The sequence below is a fragment of the Geotrypetes seraphini genome, chromosome 7 (assembly GCF_902459505.1).
Source record: "Geotrypetes seraphini chromosome 7, aGeoSer1.1, whole genome shotgun sequence".
Taxonomy (NCBI): Eukaryota; Metazoa; Chordata; class Amphibia; order Gymnophiona; family Dermophiidae; genus Geotrypetes; species Geotrypetes seraphini.
The window spans coordinates 91069428-91087453 of NC_047090.1; the positions used below are offsets into that span (position 1 = coordinate 91069428).

At 39.6% G+C, this 18026-nt stretch overlaps 1 protein-coding gene across 1 annotated transcript in view; it reads right to left on the reverse strand.

Moving 5' to 3' along the window:
• Positions 1 to 317: 317 nt before the first annotated feature.
• The window catches only part of AKAP6 (A-kinase anchoring protein 6), a 629015-nt gene continuing 611306 nt past the window's right edge, over positions 318 to 18026 (reverse strand). The window contains exon 14 of the mRNA XM_033953244.1: positions 318 to 1147. The gene's annotated coding sequence lies outside the window, so the exon portion shown is untranslated. The remainder of the gene's footprint in view (positions 1148 to 18026) is intronic.

Below are 18026 nucleotides of genomic sequence, written 5' to 3' on the forward strand. Positions count from 1 at the left end.
CTTTGTGTATGTCATATATGTATGATACAATCAAATTGCGATATGTAAAGTACATTATATTTATTACATGAAAGTTGTGTTTATGTGAATATTTCTGGGAAAGGGGGGGGTCCAGATTCTTAAAGGAGTCCGTGACTCAAAAAAAGGTTAAGAATCATTGTGAAAGAATATTTTTCCTAAAGTCCATGAATGTTCTGTTTTGCACATTTGTATGACGAGTGGAGTTTTTTTCTGACCCGCGATTAAGGTATGCCTGCTAGAGCTTATCTTGGGTAGAGCACAGTCCTTACCGAGGTCTTTTTTCTCCACTTTTTGGAAGATTGTGAGCAGCAGAGTATGTAAATTCTTTAGATGAGATTAGAGTGTGATGTTTTATTTTTTTTTATTAAATTACCCCCATGTCATTACTTGAGCTAAATGCTACTTAATTAGATAAGATTATTTTAGTAATTTCCTTTCCCCATTATTGAAGATCTATGCACGTTACAGGAACTATTTCCTCAGTCAGCCACCTGTTCCTGTGCAGCTCCTCCAGTAATGTCACAGTGCAATGGTGGTAACAGTATGTCACCTTCATAGCGGGAGTTGAGATGTCATAAAGAGCAAAGTATGCTAGTATCAGATGGATTGTGTAGGAGAGAAAAGCTGAACATTCCATCTTCAAGATTTAGCAATGTTGAGGGAACGAAACGCTTGGAAGAGACACGGCAATTGCATTAGATCTGAAAGTTGGTGCCACACCCCATTAATATATGAAAGAAGAGGCTATGGATCAAGTAAGGTTTCAAAACAGCATAAATACGATGATTTTGTGGTGTGCAGCTGCATTAGTCAAAAACCTAACAAAACAGACTTAAGAAAAAGAAATGTCACATGAAGGAAATACAGATCAACAGCTAATTCCAGTTGTAGAAATGAGGGGGGTGAAGGTTCCAAAGAGGTAGCTTAGGACAGCAATCCATGAAAAAAAAAAAAAGTGCACTTTGCAGCAACCCAGAACGATCACTAAAACAAGGGCCACATTACAGAACCAAGTGGACATGAAATTCTCCTGGGATCCGGTGTACTGAAAGGCAGTGATACAGCAGGGTCAGAGGCCACCCTGGCCAAGGGAGGATGAATCTGCACCTGAATTCAACCTGGCTTTCTAAAAGGGAAAGAGAAATGAAATCTGTTAGCACGTGGTCATTTGCAAATGGGAGTATACGGGAAACAAACTACCAGCCTATCTCCAGTTTCCACCAATATCCACAGAATCCAAAGACTACTCTGTCCCTGATTGCTTGGCTTAGCACAGACCAAGGGGTGTAATAGACATGGAGGCTAAACTATCCTCCTAGAAATATCTGGCTATATTAATGAGGCTAATGCAGTTAAATGTAATAATACTGTATAGCATAAATATAAATAAATAAATATTGGGCAGAATGGGTCGTGCGGTTCCAAAATGGCAATTGATTGAGTAGCTTCAATGCTCTGTTCTTGCAAAATACCATTTTTTATGAATAAACATTACAGGAAAACTTGGTCCTATCCCTTGGAGGACCCCGAAGTATGGACCAATTGAATGTTGTTGTTTTTTTTTTTTGTTTTTTTTTGGGGGGGGTTATGTGGAGGTTCCTGAGATATGTCTAGAGAACAGAAGTTTCTTAGAGCTGAATTGGGGACAGCTGGAATAAAAAACTCTTTGGCTATGTATGTTATCCTCAGTGTGGATAATTGAATGTTGCCTCCACAGCCTAGAACATCTTCACCACAAGGCATGAGTGCTTTGCAGTTGAGTTCTGAGTTCTCATATCTGCAAGCCCAAGGAATTGGAATCTTGTCAGGGATTCCAGAAAGGGCAAGGCCGTAAATCACCCCTAATGAGTATGCTGCCAATTTTGGTGGAAGTGAAGGAGTTGGGCCTCAGAAATCTACTGCATTGTTGGAAAGGAACTCTCCATCAATCTTTGAACTTTCTGAAGCTTTGAAATCCTTGGGTACAGGTCAGACTTTGTTTTCTCTTAAGCAGCCTGATCATTTTACACTAGAATCTGTTTGGATGGCAATACATTTAACTGGCCCTAAAACTGATACTACAGATTAGGTTATTAAAATTCTTGTTGTACTGCCTTTCTAATACATGTCAAAATGGTTTACAATTAGAGAAAAAGAAAAGAATGCCGATAATTTGAAAATATTTTTTAACGTCATCAGTTCCATTTTCTGGTGCAATCATTATTCATGTCCTTATTGGACTATTGCAATGTTACATTTTTAGACTGTCCCAAATCAATAATATAAACTTCAAACCCTTCAAAATACAACTATAAGACTAATTTTCAATCTGAAAAAAAGTGATAGGGCCACACCTTATTTACTAGAGCTGCACTGGCTACCAGTGGAAACTTGAATCCATTATAAATTCCTTTGGGGACACTCCACACTATATACCTCAATTTTTTAAATTCTCCAAAAAGTAAACTTTGAATTTAAGGCAAAACCATACCATTTGTTTTCCAGATATTAAACATATAAAATACACCAGGATTTGCAATTCAACCTGCGCTTATCAAGCAGCCAAACTGTGAAAAACTCTACCTAGTAGAATCAATCAACAAATTAACTTGAAGGGCTCCTTTTATTAAGCTGCTCTAGCGTTTTTAGCGTGCGCTTAGTGCGCGCTACACGCTAACATCTCCATAGAGCTGGCGTTAGTATTTTTTGTGTAGTGTGGGGTTAGCGCGTGCTAATCTGCGCTAAAAACACTAGCGCAGCTTAGTAAAAGGAGCCCTTAGAGTTTCAGAAAAGATCGAAAGACCTGTTTGATGAATTTGTACTTAATAAGATATAACTTTAAGAAAACCTATTCATAATGTTGTATTAGCTCATTTATTTTTGTAAACCGCTGTGAACTTCCATGAAGTATTGGTATATGAATAAAGATTGTATTGTACAGGAATTATACTGCAGACATACTGTACCTATGAATAACAATCACTCAAGAAAAAAATAAAAAAAGCTTGCTTACAGTATCCCCCATAGACACCCGCCAATATTGCCAAAATTCAACATTAATTGAAGTGGCATTTATAATATGACATCTAAATCAGATTTTGGATATTTTCAGAAAAATGCCCAAAGATTCAGTAGAGAAAATGGTCATTTTCAAACCAGAAAAACATCTTTCTTTTTTTTTCCCCCAAAAATGACCATTTTCTAGGTGTGTTTGTCCTCAGTGCGTCTATCTTTTTGAACTATTTTTGAGAAACAACCATCCAAATGAAAAACACCCTAAAACCAGCTATTGGGATGTAGTAGGGGGCTGCTCTTTCCTGCCTTCAGCCGCACTTGTTCTTTACAGGGACGCAGGCTGCAGCTTTTGCACACTGCATGTCACTGACCCAGAATCCATCTCTCAGACATCTGCTTGCATCCCTGCAAAGAACAAGTGCGGCGGAAGGCAGGAAGGAGCAGCCCAGCTGGGGAAAGGAGGGGGTGGGAAAGGAGCGCATTGGGACATGGGAGGGGCACAAATTTGGAACAAAGACTGAAAGGCTGGAAGGCAGGGAGGGGATCATGAACTCGGTATACAGACATCCCAGCGGGACACAGAAGGAAGGGAAGGGGCATGAACATGAGACACAAGGGAGGAAGGAAGGGGGTACTAACTTGGGACCTAGGAGGGAGGGAATAGAAAAGGAGAATTGTTGGGCATGAGTGTATGCGAGGGAAAGAGATGGTGCACATAGGGAAAGGAAGAAAGAGGAAAATTGTTGGGCATAGAGAGGGGAAGAGAAGTACATGGGGAAGAGAAGGATGAGACGGAGAAATGTTAGATATGGTGGTGGAGAGAGAACAGAGAGACAAATTGAAAGAGATGCAAGGTGAGGAATGTTGGACATAGTGATGGAGGGAGAGGTGTTGCATGGTGCTGGAGTGGGGTAATAGAAGGAGAAATGTTGGGCATGGGGCTGGTGGGCAGTGGTGAAAAATGCTGCACATGATCCAGGAGATGAGAGAGGGAGAAATGTTGGATGTGGCAGTAGTGGGAGTGGGAGAGATGCACCCTGGATCCCTCTCTTTCCTCACTCCCTGTACACAGGGAGAGGGGATCATTGAATGGTGAGATAATGAAGGCAGGGAGATGGGCACAGGGGAAATACTAGAAAGGGACATATAGGAGACATAGAGAAGGGAGATGTAGAACATGGAGAACAATACATACACAGAGATAGAAGATTAATGGTGAGCATGGAGAAAGAAGAAATGTCAAATGGTCAGGAGACTCTGGCATGAGTTAAGAGAAGACAAAAGAAAACAGAGACCAGCGCCTGAGACCATCATGATTTGAAGAATAAAATGACAAGACAACAAAAGGTAGAAAAAAAAAATTATTTTCTATTTTATGATTAGAATATATCAGATTTGAAATATGTATCCTGCTAGAGCTGGTGTTAGACATAACTGGGGACCACAAAGCCCAGGCTGAGCTTCTTTAGCTTCCAGCTGGCATAGGGCTCTCTCTGACTAGGGGGCAGTTACCCTAGTTACACTCCCCTAACACTATTCCTGTCATGTGTGACTGCGGTATTCTGTTAGCATGATTTTTCTGTGTAGCATTCTGTAATAATTTGGCTTATTTGGTTTTCTCGATAGTGGAGGGGATATTTGTGAAGGGGAGGGGAGACAGGGGTTTTGTTGATCCTTGCTCTGTATTATTTGTGTTTATAAAATGACAGAATTGAACAGAATATTATTTCTTTTTATACTTTAATAAAATAAGTTCAATATAAAATCATAACTATTTGAGGCTTATACGGATGGGATCAGATGGTTTACAGGGACAGGGCGGGGAAGAGGACAAAGCTCCCGGAGATAGGGAAGAGATGGGGATCGAGCTCATGGGAATGGGGCAGGGACAGGGACCGAGTTCACGGGGATGGGGACAGATTTTTCCCCGTGTCATTCTCTACTGAGTATGGTTGGGTATGAACTGATCTGTAGAAATTCAACAAATTTCTGGAATCCCAATAATACCCAGCCATACAGCAGAATTTACAGCTATAATTTGAAGTTGTGATGGCTCATCTCATCTCCAGTAACTGTATTTTCCTTGCCACGTATAGTGCCTTAAAGAGGTAGTACATGTTGTATTTTATCACTGAAATCATCAATACCACTTTGGTAGAGAGCCAGGAGCTAACCTGCTATTCTTTTAACCACCTGCGAAGTGACTATATTCATCATCTTATTGATTATGAAGCAATTCTGAAACCACTGTAAAAGCAAAGATTTCATTTCCTTGTTTATTATCTGTTTTTTTAAAGTTTTCTTTTTTGACAGCAGAATAATTCTACTGCTTTGTTCTGAGCAATGGTGTGAAGTAGTCACCATCAGACAGTTTGATTTTCCCAATTACTATGTCATAAAGCATCATGAACACTAAAGTAACTTTAATAGAGAAGATGACAGGTTTCTGCTGAGTACAAATATAAAATAACCCCCCCCAAAAAAAAAAACAAAAACCCAAAACGATTCTGCAGATGTGGAAATGAATCATTGCAGATTTCCCAGTTACAGAGCTATATCTGGCAGAGTCCAAGGTTAAACCATCCATTAAAGAAGAGGGGCTTATGCTGAGGATTATGAAGAAAAAAACTGTTGAATTACAGCAAAAAGATTAGTACAAAATACATCTCTAAGGCAGCTCCTAGGAGGCACTTAAGATATGTATTATATGCTTAAAAGAGTTAAGCAGAGAAAGCTGGTTTTATCCAGTTACTGCCTCTTTTGATCTTATTTTCTGCAGGTGACCTCTGAACATCCATAGGCATATGGAGCCTTAAAACAGCAGTAATAGCATACTAAAACAGATCCAGCTCATTTAGTTAGGGTTTGAATAGATCACAAATTCTGTGTTTTTTTTCCATCTAATTATTTTACTTCTAAGAGATATCAAAAGGTGGGCATTCAAAATGATTTATGTAGTTCACTTTGGAGTTAACTGCAAAAATTGTTTATCTTTCCTTCTATCTGCTTTGTGTCCAGTATTTCCCCTCCCCCACCCACCTTCCTTTATAGTCCAGCCACTCCTGCCACTGTAATGGCTGCTGAAACTGCCGAAGGAGGTTCTGGCAGCCATTTTACAAATGGATCTAGTTTGGGCAGGAGACTCACCCCTGACTGTGCTGGTTCCAATCACAACATGGCTGCCAGGACGTCTGCGGCAATCTCAGCAGCCACTGCAGTGTAGCAGTGGCATGAGGTAGGAATGAATGGAATTTGTTTAGCTTCTAAAGAGGCCACTAAACCAAAAAGACTTACTAAGGTAGGCCTAAGAAGGACCTCCTTGTGGTCGGGTTGGGTGGGAAGGGAGGGGGAGAGAGAGGGTGGCTTTCTAAAGATTTTTTAAAATTTTTTTTACAATGAATAGCCTTTGATAAGATATTTAGAAACAAAAATACAAAGATAAATAAAATTTACCCCATGCAGGAGTAGTTGCTACTGGAGTGTGGAGGTGTACTAGAGTGCGGGCATATTTGTTTGCAACCCTTTCCTGCATATTAGCAGAGCCCTATTGCGGTATCCCTGGGAGGAACTGCTACTAGTGTGTGAAGGTATACCAGAGAGCAGAGATACTTATGGGCAACATCATGGCATACCATGCATGAGGACTGTCTTAAATTTTAGCAGAGTCCTACCACAGAGTGTGGCTGTGGGTGTGTGACCATTGGACTATGCCTGAAGGGGCTTGACCAAAGGGGCATGTTCTGCCTCTTTAGAGCCCTTGAAGAGTGAGGAATGGGAGACACCCTTTCAATTTTACTTTATTATTGTTAAGCGTAAACCTGGAATGAAAGGAGCTGGATCGAAATTAACCCCTGTTATTTATGGACCAATGGATCATAACCTACTAGCTCCAACTGTGAGAAGTCAATCATTTTAGCAGTCTCTTCCCTTGAAGCTTCTCAAATTCAAGTTTCAAGTTTATTAAAAGATTTTTTTAAATTGCTTATTCAGGTTTCTAAGCGGTTTACAATATAAAATTACATAAAACTTTGGGGTACTAAATAACGTCAAAATCTAAATAAAAACACTGATAAAATGTACGGACTTACTCAAACAATAGGGTAGTGGGGAAGAACTGCAATTATTATAGAAAAGGTGTAACGTAAAAGGAAAATACAGTAGGAATGGGATGATAACAATTTTCTTTTCGTTTTGTCCTTAAAAGGACAGTTTTTATCCAAAGGCGTCTTGGAACAAGAATGTTTTCAACTGTGCTTTAAATTGTTTTAAATCGGACTCGCTACGTAAGTGGTTAGGTAGGGAATTCCATAGAGTAGGGGTGGTAACAGCAAAGTTACTGGAGCGTAACGTATTAATTGATTTCAATGAAGGAATAATTAGGAGATTCTGAGATAATGACCGGAGAGATTTTAATGAGTTATAAGGAATTAGAAGCCTGTTGATGAAATCTGGTTAATTATTTGATTTTGTATTGAATGTTAGAAGTAAGATTTTATAACTAATTCTATGTTCGACTGGAAGCCAATGTGCATTAAACAAAAGGGGTGAGACGTGATCATATTTTTTTGCTCCATAAATGATCTTGACAGCTGTGTTTTGAATAGTTTGAAGCCCTTTTTGTTATGCCCTTATACAAGGTGTTGCAATAGTCTATGCAGGGGATTACTAAAGAGTGAATTAATGTGTTTAGGTTCAAGTAACCTAGCTAGTGAACGTATCATTCTGAGTCGATAAAAACATTTTTGAACGACCATACTGATGTGAGAATGATAAGAGAATTTGCTATCAAAAGTGAATCCTAACAGTTTTAATGTGGAAACAATTTTGATGGGGAGTGATTCACACTTTAAGGGAGCCTGAAGAGTTGCACCGTCTTTGAAGGGAAAAATCATGAGTTTTGATTTATTGATATTAAAAGACAGTTTGTTCGAGTCTAACCAAGTTTTGATTTTTCATAATTTATGATTAAGGATGGCTATGTCTTCTGTGTTGTTGAGATCAATAGAATAAATTAATTGCACATCATCCGTGTAAGCGAACGTGGTAAAGCCAATAGATTGGCCAACCATAATAAGGGGTGCTAAGAAGTTATTTAAGAGCAATGGTGATAAGATAGATCCCTTTGGCATTCCATGTTTTGTGGAAAAGAATTAAGATGATGTGCCATTAAAGATGACTTTTGATGATCTGTCTGTAAAATAGAAATAAACCAGTCCATGACCTGATTGGACAGGCCAATTTCGTGAAGTCGCATTAAGAGCAGGCTATGATCTATAGTATCAAAAGTGGAGGAAAGATCTAGGGAAATAAGCAGTACAGATTGATGGTGGTCAAGATGATATAGTATTTTGGTAGTAAGTCCAAGTAAAGAAAGTTCTGTAGAGTGACAATGACGTAAATCAGTTTGATTTAGATGAAGTACGTTAGTTTTCTCGACAAAGTCAGTGATTTGTTGGAAGACTATTTTTTCCATAAGTTTTGCCAGGAATGGTATGTTTGCAATAGGACGATAGTTTGATAAGTCCCGGGCGCTAATGCTCTGGTCTTTAATGATAGGGTAAATGATTGATTGTTTCCAAAGTTTAAGTAAACATAAGAACATAAGAAACGCCTTCACCGGATCAGACCGAGGTCCATCTAGTTCGGCGATCCGCACACGCGGCAGCCCATTTAAGTACTCTTTTTTGGAGACCCGGATTTACCGTATCCCTCAATATGATATGCAAGAAGGTGTGCATCCAATTTGGGCTTGAATCCCAGTACAGTAGTCTCCTCCACAACCTCCTCCGGGAGTGCATTCCAAGCACCCACCACGCGCTGTGTGAAACAGAACTTCCTGACATTTGTCCTGAACCTGCTGCCACTCAGTTTCAGTCTATGACCTCTAGTCCGTGTCACATTTGAAAATGTTAGTAATGCTGCTTCTTGATCTATTTTATCAAATCCTTTTAATATTTTAAAAGTCTCTATCAAATCCCTTCTCAGTCTTCTCTTCTCTAGGGTAAACAGTCCCAGTTTCCTGAGTCGATCTTTGTAGCTCAAATGCTCCATCCCTTTGACAAGTTTCGTGGCTCGCCTCTGCACTCTCTCCAGCAGAGTTATATCCTTCTTAAGGTATGGAGATCAGTGTTGGACACAGTATTCTAAGTGCGGTCTGTCCATCGTTCTATATAGTGGCATTATGACCTCTTGCGATCTACTCGTAATCCCCTTCTTAATTATGCCCAACATCTTGTTTGCTTTCTTCGCCGCCGCCGCACATTGTACCGAAGGCTTTAGGGTACTGTCAATCAGTACCCCCAAATCCCTTTCTTGTTTGCATTTTGCTAACTTCACCCCCAACATCTTATACTCATGTTCTTTGTTTTTCTTTCCTAGATGCATCACCCGGAAGACAAACTTGAATGGACCAAGTCTTTAATGTATGATCCAAAGATTGAAAAAAAAACGTTTTAAGAGGAAGGGGGGGATGGCTTCTGTACCAGTCCCTTTTGAGTTAAGACGATTAATACATCTTAGAATTTCCTCCAAACTAGGGAGGATAAAAAGAGTGCACTTTGAAAAGGACAGATTAGTTTGGTTGTAGGAGCCAAGGGGATCTACGGAGGAACGTGAAGAAGCATTAGGTGGAAAAGTGTCTCTGATTTTCTGGACTTTGTCAATGAAGAAATTTGCAAGGGCTTGTGCAGATGGTATAACATTGGATTTGATGGATGTATGGATGGATGGATTTTTCTTAGTTGTTAACGATTTAACAATTGTGTATAGAACGGAAGAGTTTTTAGCTTTCTTGATTTGTTTAGTGTAATATTCTTTTTTAGTTCTATTGATTTCTGATCTGTAATATGCTGCTTGCTCTTTGAATTTGTTAAGATTGAATAGAGTTTTATTGTGCCTCCATTTCCGTTCAAGGGAACATAGTTGTTTTTTATTAGCTTTAGGTTTGCATCGTACCATGGATTTTTTTGTTGGCGAGGAGAGATCGTGAAAGTGACCACAGGTGCAGTAGAGTTTAAAAGGTTGCCAATGGACTGATTCCATGCTTGAATTTTGTCATCTACAGAGGACCTGGATAATTGTTCGAGGGAAAGGTGGAAATTAGAAGAGATGTCTGTAGCTTCCAGCTTATTGTAGTTCCTTGTGGTAATTATTTTAGGTTTTATGTTACTTTGGTGGTTAAAATGTAATTGTTGGAGTGAAATTAAGAAGTGATCTGTCCATGGGACTGGAGTGATAGATAAAGTTTGAAAATTATTTTTTTGAGATGTTGGGGTCATTATCATATCTAGAGTATGGCTGGCAATGTGGGTGGGTCTGGTTATTAAAAGGTAGAGATCCAAGTCTTTTAAGAATGTGAGGATTTCTGATGTGGAAGCATTGCTGATATCGTCAAAATGAATATTGAAGTCACCTAAAATGACGGGATTAGCTGAGGTGACGCAAAAGTCTAACATAACAGATTGTAGATGAGTCAAAGCTGAGACGTTAACTGGTGGAGGGATATAGATTAATAAGAAATTTGAGGGAGGTGTTACATCTGACCTCCAAATATTCTAAAGAGCTGCTGTTATTGGAAGAAAATTCAAAATTGGCCTGAATGCTGGATCGGTAAATTACCGCTACACCACCTCCTTTTTTTTAATAGACGGTGGTTATGTTGATACGTATAGACAGGGGGACAAGAAGAGGCCAAGTAACTTTCCTCGCCCTTATTTAACCAAGTTTCGGTGATAAATAGAAGATCAAATTTATTTTGTAATACAATGTCAAAGATGAGGTGATGTTTGGATTTGGGGGACCTAGTGTTGATAAGTCCAATTTTAGTTAGATTAGTGCATAGTAGATTAGATGTCTCAACTGACTGTATTATGGTAAGATTAGCATGCAGTGGAACTATATTAATTGGTTTGTTAGTATTTGTTCCAGGCTGGTGACCCCAGCATACAGGAATTTGAGCTTGAGGAGTGGACATGTTACCGAATAGATTGGCTAATAGAAAAAATAAAAAACGATTAACATAGCCCAAGAGTGGAGTGGAGGCGCACTTAGGAGACGCACGAAGGAGCACACTAAGGAGCAGGATCTGCTCCTTAGGTGCGCTCCTTTGGCGCTCGCCTTCGGTGTGTGCTGCAAGGAAGAGCGTTAAGTAGAGCATGTACCGATTTGCTAATGGGGAGGGCGGAGTTAGCGGCGGCGGAAGAGAAGGTTGGTAATAGCCTGAAAATAAAAGACACAGTCAAATATCACAAATTTAAGTAAGCAGATAACATAACTTGGTTACATAGCTAAGACCAGACTTACAGTTGAGCAGGCAAGCTAAACTTAGACAACGGACAACGAGTAGACAGCAGGAGAGTAAATCCAGTAGTGTTATGGAGAGAGTGCAAAGACAAAAAACAAACAGTGGTGAGAGTGCGCTGCAAGGAAGAGCGTTAAGTAGAGCATGTACCGATTTGCTAATGGGGAAGGCGGAATCAGCGGCGGTGGAAGAGAAGGTTGGTAATAGCAGTTGAGCAGGCAAGCTAAACTTAGACAGCGGACAACGAGTAGTTGATGAAGGAAGATATAGGATCCATCAGTAGTAACGGGTCAGTACTGTCTGTGAATTCTCCCTGCTCAAGGTGATGTTTTTTTTCCACAGTGACATTTAGAGGTCCTTTTATTAAGGTGCGCTAACCGATTTAGCGCATGCTAAATGCTAAGGTGCCCATAGAATATAATGGATGCCTTAGCATTTAGTGCACACTAATCTTTAGCGTGTGCTAAATCGGTTAGCGCATCTTAATAAAAGGACCCCTTAATGTTTTAATTGGGAAGATTTCACCATTACCAAAGCCAATTAAAGGTCCTTCTGGTCTGCTTTCTTTGGCACAGTCAGATACTGAACTTTCATTCAGAGAAGTTTTTGTCCATTGTCAATAGGATAGAAGAATCCTTGAATGGTCTGTTGTTACAATTTTGCAATTTCACTGAGCGAAAGAATTGAATGACAATGGTGGAGCAATATGCTAATAGGATGGAGATTCAGATTACTAATTTGGATTTTATGGCTGCTGTGACTGTCAAGGATAATATTTTTATTCTATTTAATTTGCTTCACCCTTGGTTACAGACTACAGAAAAGTGAAAGTCAGACTTAACATGATTACTTCTGCAACCGTCATGAGGCAGAGAGATTCTGAGTTTCTTCTGATGGTGTCCAGTAAGATAATCAAGGACAGTTGATATTGAAAGAGCTTTTTTACACTTCTATAGTCATAATCAATATAAAGTGTCCATGTTTGGAAAAAGGGAGTTTTAATCAATACACTGAGTGGGACATGAGTTAGTAGTCGCTGGCCCATGGCATAGAACTCATGGAAGACAGATCCAGAATTAGGAACTTCTGCATATTGAATTTTCCTGTAACCAATTACCTGTCTCCTATGGAATTATTTAAATTGTGCTCGTGAGATAGTTTACAATTTTCACAAATCGACGCATTATGTACTTGTCATGTATTACGAAAGTAGTAAATTAGAAAAGCAAAGCTGATAATGTATTTTCTCCAGATAGTTTGGATATACATTCGAAGTTTTTGGAAACTTCTAATGAAAAAATTACTAAAAGAGCAACTATAACTGAGTTTTCATTCAGAGGATCAAAAAACAGTGATACTGTTTTTCTATGGACAGACCATAACTATGGTTCCTGACATAGCTAGATCAACTCAAAAGAGAAGGAATGTCCTTCTGCTAAAGCCTCATGTTTTGGTATTAGGAGGAACCTTTTTCTTAAAGTTTCCAAGTTTCCATGCAAATGTTTGCTTTATCAAGAAGAAAAGGATTACATTTTTGGGATCCTTCCCAATTAGATAAATTTATCCTGGCTAAAAATCCTATTAAATAAGATATTATTATATTAGTTTAACTTATTATACATGGGAAATTTCCAGCATGTTGGGAATATGTTGGGGTTTAGAATCCAATTTATGCCTGTACTCTTATGTTTTACTATTTGATATATGAACTTGAAGTTGTTCTATTTTGTCATATACTCAGACATTAATCTCCTCTTAATGTGGACTTGGATGATTGAACAACCTATTCATTTTTCTTCTTTATTTCCTGGATTGTTTTATCTCTTTGTTTGTTTAGAGATTACTGTATTATTGAAAAATAACAAATTAAAAAAAATATATATATATACCATATGACACTTATGAGGGAATACTCATACAAACTTACAGTCTACAGGACAGGAGGGCCAAGAATCACTAACCATAGGTAGATGGAATTACTGAAGGAAAAGAAAAAAAAGAAATTGAAGTACCGGTATTATCCTTCTTCCATATTAATGACCAGAAACAACAAGGAAACAAGGAAGCATAGAAAGCTTAAAGAGAGACGTCTTTCCTTTCTAGTAAAAAAAAAAAAAAATCTCAATTGTGACAACTCATAAAACATATAGAGGGCCATTTTTGATAGGACGTCTGAGCTCAAATCAAAATGTCCAGAGTTGGATGTCTAAAATATCAGGTCAAAATAAAAAAGATGCCCAGGAAGACAGGATGTTTAAAAATAAACCAAATAGAATATCACTATATAAAACACTTTCTCCTGGACGTCCAAGAGTGTCACATCTAAGTTAGATGTCTCATGTTTTGATTATACAGCTTGCAAGACATCCAAAATAAAAGTCCCTTTAAGACATCTCTAATGATGTCAGAATGTTACCACAGTAGTAACAGGACATTCCTGATATCCTACATGGGAGAGAGGAGATATGATAGAGATGTTTAAATCAAAAAATTCAAAAAATGTCACTCACCAGCAGTGGGCTACCTCTCTAAGATCCAATATTGAAATTCAAAAACGTTTTTGAGGCTTTTTCTCTACCTATTTTTTTGGTTTTACTTTTTGGTGAATTTTTTTGGTTTTACTGTCACTACTTTTTTGATCTTGAGAGATGTTTAAATACGTACCTATGTGGCAAAAATGTGCATGGGTTGAGTCTCTTTCATTTGAAAGGAAGCTCTGGAATGAGAGAGTATAGGATGAAGTTAAGAGGTGATAGACAGGAGTAATCTAAGGAAATACTTTTTTACAGAAAAAATGGTAGATGCATGGAACAGTCTCCCAGAAGAGATGGTGGAGACAGAGACTCTGTCTGAATTCAAGAAAGTGTGGAATAGGCACATGAGTTCTCTTAGACTCTTAGAAATGAAATTTTTCTTTGCAGAGTTGGGACACTATTAAACCTATAGAGAAGAGTGTGGTGTAGTAGTTAGAGCTACAGCCTCAACACCCTGAGGTTGTGGGTTCAAATCCCATGCTGTTCTTTGTGACCCTAGACAAACCACTTAATTCTTTACTGTCCCGGGTACATTCAATCTGAAATTTGTTTTTTAAGCTTTAAGGCAAAGTAGTTCAACTGTTGTCCTGAGGGTATACTGAGGACCTCTTTTCAGTAGTAAATCTGCTTGAAATGTTGGAGTACTTATCTAGGGACCAATTCCAACTATTTGAACAACCATCAAGCAACTTCACATCCCTGCTTTATTTGTTAGAAAATGCCAAATCAATAAGTCTTAATGGGAATCATAACCTTTTCTTGATAGGAAAGCATAACTTCATAGCTTCATATTGGCAACATGAATACTTTGAGTTGGCCCTGTACATCTGCAAGTATATTTTCAATAAGCTGTGTATGTACTTTTCAACCTGAACAAACCTATCTTCATATACCAACAATCTGCAGAATTCAGGGGGTTATGCAGATTACGAGGGCAATTTTAAAACTCATTTTCCTTTCTATGATAGGGATAGCCACATGGACGCAAACAGTGATGGAAAGACTGCATTGAGAGGACATTTCTGTGACTGGGCCCCCTTTTATCAAGCCGCATTAGGGTTTTTTTTTTTTTTATCACCGGCTGTTGCAGTAAAAGCTTCGGCACTCATAGAATTCCTATGAGTGTCGGAGTTTTTACTGCAGCAGCCAGCACTAAAAAACCCTAAATTGACTTGATAAAATGAGGCCTCAGCTACCTAGAGAGCTCCTAGTAGTCTATAATAGAATAACATTTCTTCACTCAAAATGTTATTAAACTCTGGAATTCATTGCCAGACAATGTGGTGAAAGCAGTTCGCTTAGCAGGGTATAAAAAGAGAAGGGAAGGGTACGGGGGAATCAGGGCCTGGAAGTAGACAGTAGCAAGATAACCACCCAGATCATCCTGGGAAAGCTTGCTTAAACAGCCAGGTCTTGATGTTCTGTTATGCTATTTGCAATCTTTTATCCCACAAAATCCTCATAAATTAAAGTTCTAGGTGGGTTACAGGCCACTTATTATCACATAGAATTTTATAGAGTTAAATATGTTATAAAGCATTATACATGCTACACAGTGGCGTGATAAGGGGGGGCAGGGGTGGTTCACCCCAGGCACCATCTTGGTGAGGGCGCAGGCATCCATCCTCCTCTCTGCCCACCCCCCCAACTGCCGCACTTCCCTTCCCCTGCACCTCTGTAACACTCTTCCTCTGACATCACTTCCTGGACCGGTGTCTCAGAAATGATATCAGGGGAAGAGCCTACACTGGTGCAACAGCAGCTTGGGGGTTGCTGCTCATTCCATGAATGTTACAGAGGCATGGGGAAGGGAAGCAGTGCACACATGACAGGAGGGGGCAGGGAAAGAGCATGTGGAGGTGGGGGGGACAGAGATGAGGGCGGGGGAGGGCTGCCACCGCCAATTAAATTGATTGCAATTTTAAAGTTTCCGAGAGATGATTCACAATGAGTGGCTAGAAGAAGTGAGTTCCAAAGAGCAGGGGCCATAATGAAAAATGCACAGTGCCGTCTGGATTCCAGACAGGCAAGTTGCGGCACAGGAAGCACTAATCTGTGTCTGTTTTTCTAAAATGGATATTCATGCTGTATGCCACCTGCACATGAACAGTCATTTTACCTCATATTTTAGGGTAAGCTCCACATTGGCAGTTCCTGTTCTAAGATACTAGCAGAACTTTAGACATTCTGACTTAAATGACTAAATTCCAATTGGAACACCCTTTCTATATATCATTCCACATTATTATAAGAGTCAGAGAAGATGACAAGGCTTGAAATTCACTTCTCCCTTCGTATTCACTGTGATAGAGGATTAACAGACCCGCGAATACAGAAAAACTACAAAGAAATTTTTCATATGGTATTCGCTGTTTTCTATTAAAAACCATCGTGAATATGGTGAAACCGCCAATAACCTGGCCTGTTCCTGAAGGAGAGGCAAAACACGGTGAAGAAAGTGCTGGGAATCAGCAGTTTCTCTATGCAAGTTGATGTAATTTGGAGGGGGGAGAAGCCATCAAGCTTAAAACCGCCAATAATCGAAACCACAATTGCTGAAACTTCGAATACGGAGGGAGAAGGATAGTGTACCAGTGGAGGGACAGTTAGGGTTGGCAAATTTCCACTTTGAAGAAAAAGAGGATGCCTGGTCCCATCCCATTCTGTCCCTCAGTCCTGCCCCATTCTGCCTCCAGCTCCGCCCCATTCCTTCCCCAGCCCTGCCCTCACACGAACCTCCCCAAGCTCGAAGGCCGCATTTTGAGGCCTTTGTGCATGTGCGGACATCGACACAATGACATCACACGCATGCACGGGTGCGTATGATGCATCACGGTGATGGATGCGCATGTGCAAAGACTTCTAGATGCGGCCTCCGAGCTCAGGACTTCCAAAACCCAGTCTAAGTGCTGGGTTTTAGAAATCCCTCTGAGCACCTGGACAGTCCTCTAAAATGGACATCTTGTAACCCTAGGGACAGTGGAGATCCACACTGCAACTAATGCAGGGCATGCTTGGGTCTGATATAGAAGGCAACGGTTGGAAAGAGTTTGAAGATTCAGATAAAAGACAGAGGGAATGGGAACTTGCTTTGGGCTGACTATGTGAAAGTATGTTCAAATATCCAAATAGGAATAGCTGAAACTGGAGAGACTAGATGGGCTAATTTGATAATTTTCTGCTGCTGTTTGCTATCGGCTGGTAGACATATAACTCAGCTGCTACTCTTATAGTGTATTTTTAGATAGTGATGGGGCTGAATATATATTTAAGAGCTCCACCACTATCTCTATAGTTGAGGGACAGAGGAACAACAGAGTGAGACCAGCTCCCAAACCTATCCATATAGTTGCATTTATTCCCCTCGTTCCCTTATTATGGAATGCTTACAGATTTTCCTTTGCAAGACGCATCCAACAATTCAAACTCTCCCTTCCTTCTAGAAAAGGAATTAAAGGAGTTAAGATCGTCAGTCAATCTCTGGCTTTTAAACTTTCTCAACTGTGGAATGAACCTAATCACCTCCCGTGCTCTAGTATCTTGTCCCCCTCTATCTCCTCAGTCCCTCTCCTATATCCCTTCCTTGTAGTTCCTTTCCTCTCAACCTCTGTAAACCGTGCCGAGCTCTGCGCACGCGGAGATGGTGCGGTATACAAACCTAAGGTTTAGTTTAGTTTAGTTTAGAGAAGCCCCAGTTCTTTCCAATCTTTCCGTAAATTTCTACAAACTTTTCTTTTTGCCAAACATTTTGAAAACTAATCTCTTTGAAACTTTTGCTATTACTTTCTTTAGTATTTATTTAATCATGGTAAACTTTCTTTAGTTTTTATCTAGTTGTTGTAAACCGAGTCGAGCTTCCTTAGGTTGACGACATGGTATATAAAGTTAAGCTTTAGTTTAGTTTAATTATTTCTATAGCACTACCAGACGTATACAGTGCTGTATCGTCACGAAAAAGACAGTCCCTACTTGAAGGAGCTTACAATCTAAACAGAAAGGACAGACAAACAGGATGCTAGGATAGGGAATACAGTTAGGGGGTTGGTTAATCTGCTGGCTAGTTTGGTGGGCAGTAGGGAGTAGGGTTATGGATTGAAGGCTATATCAAAAAGGTGGGTTTTCAGGCTTCTTTTAAACAAGAGACGGGAAGGGGTGTGATGGACAAACTCAGGTAGTTT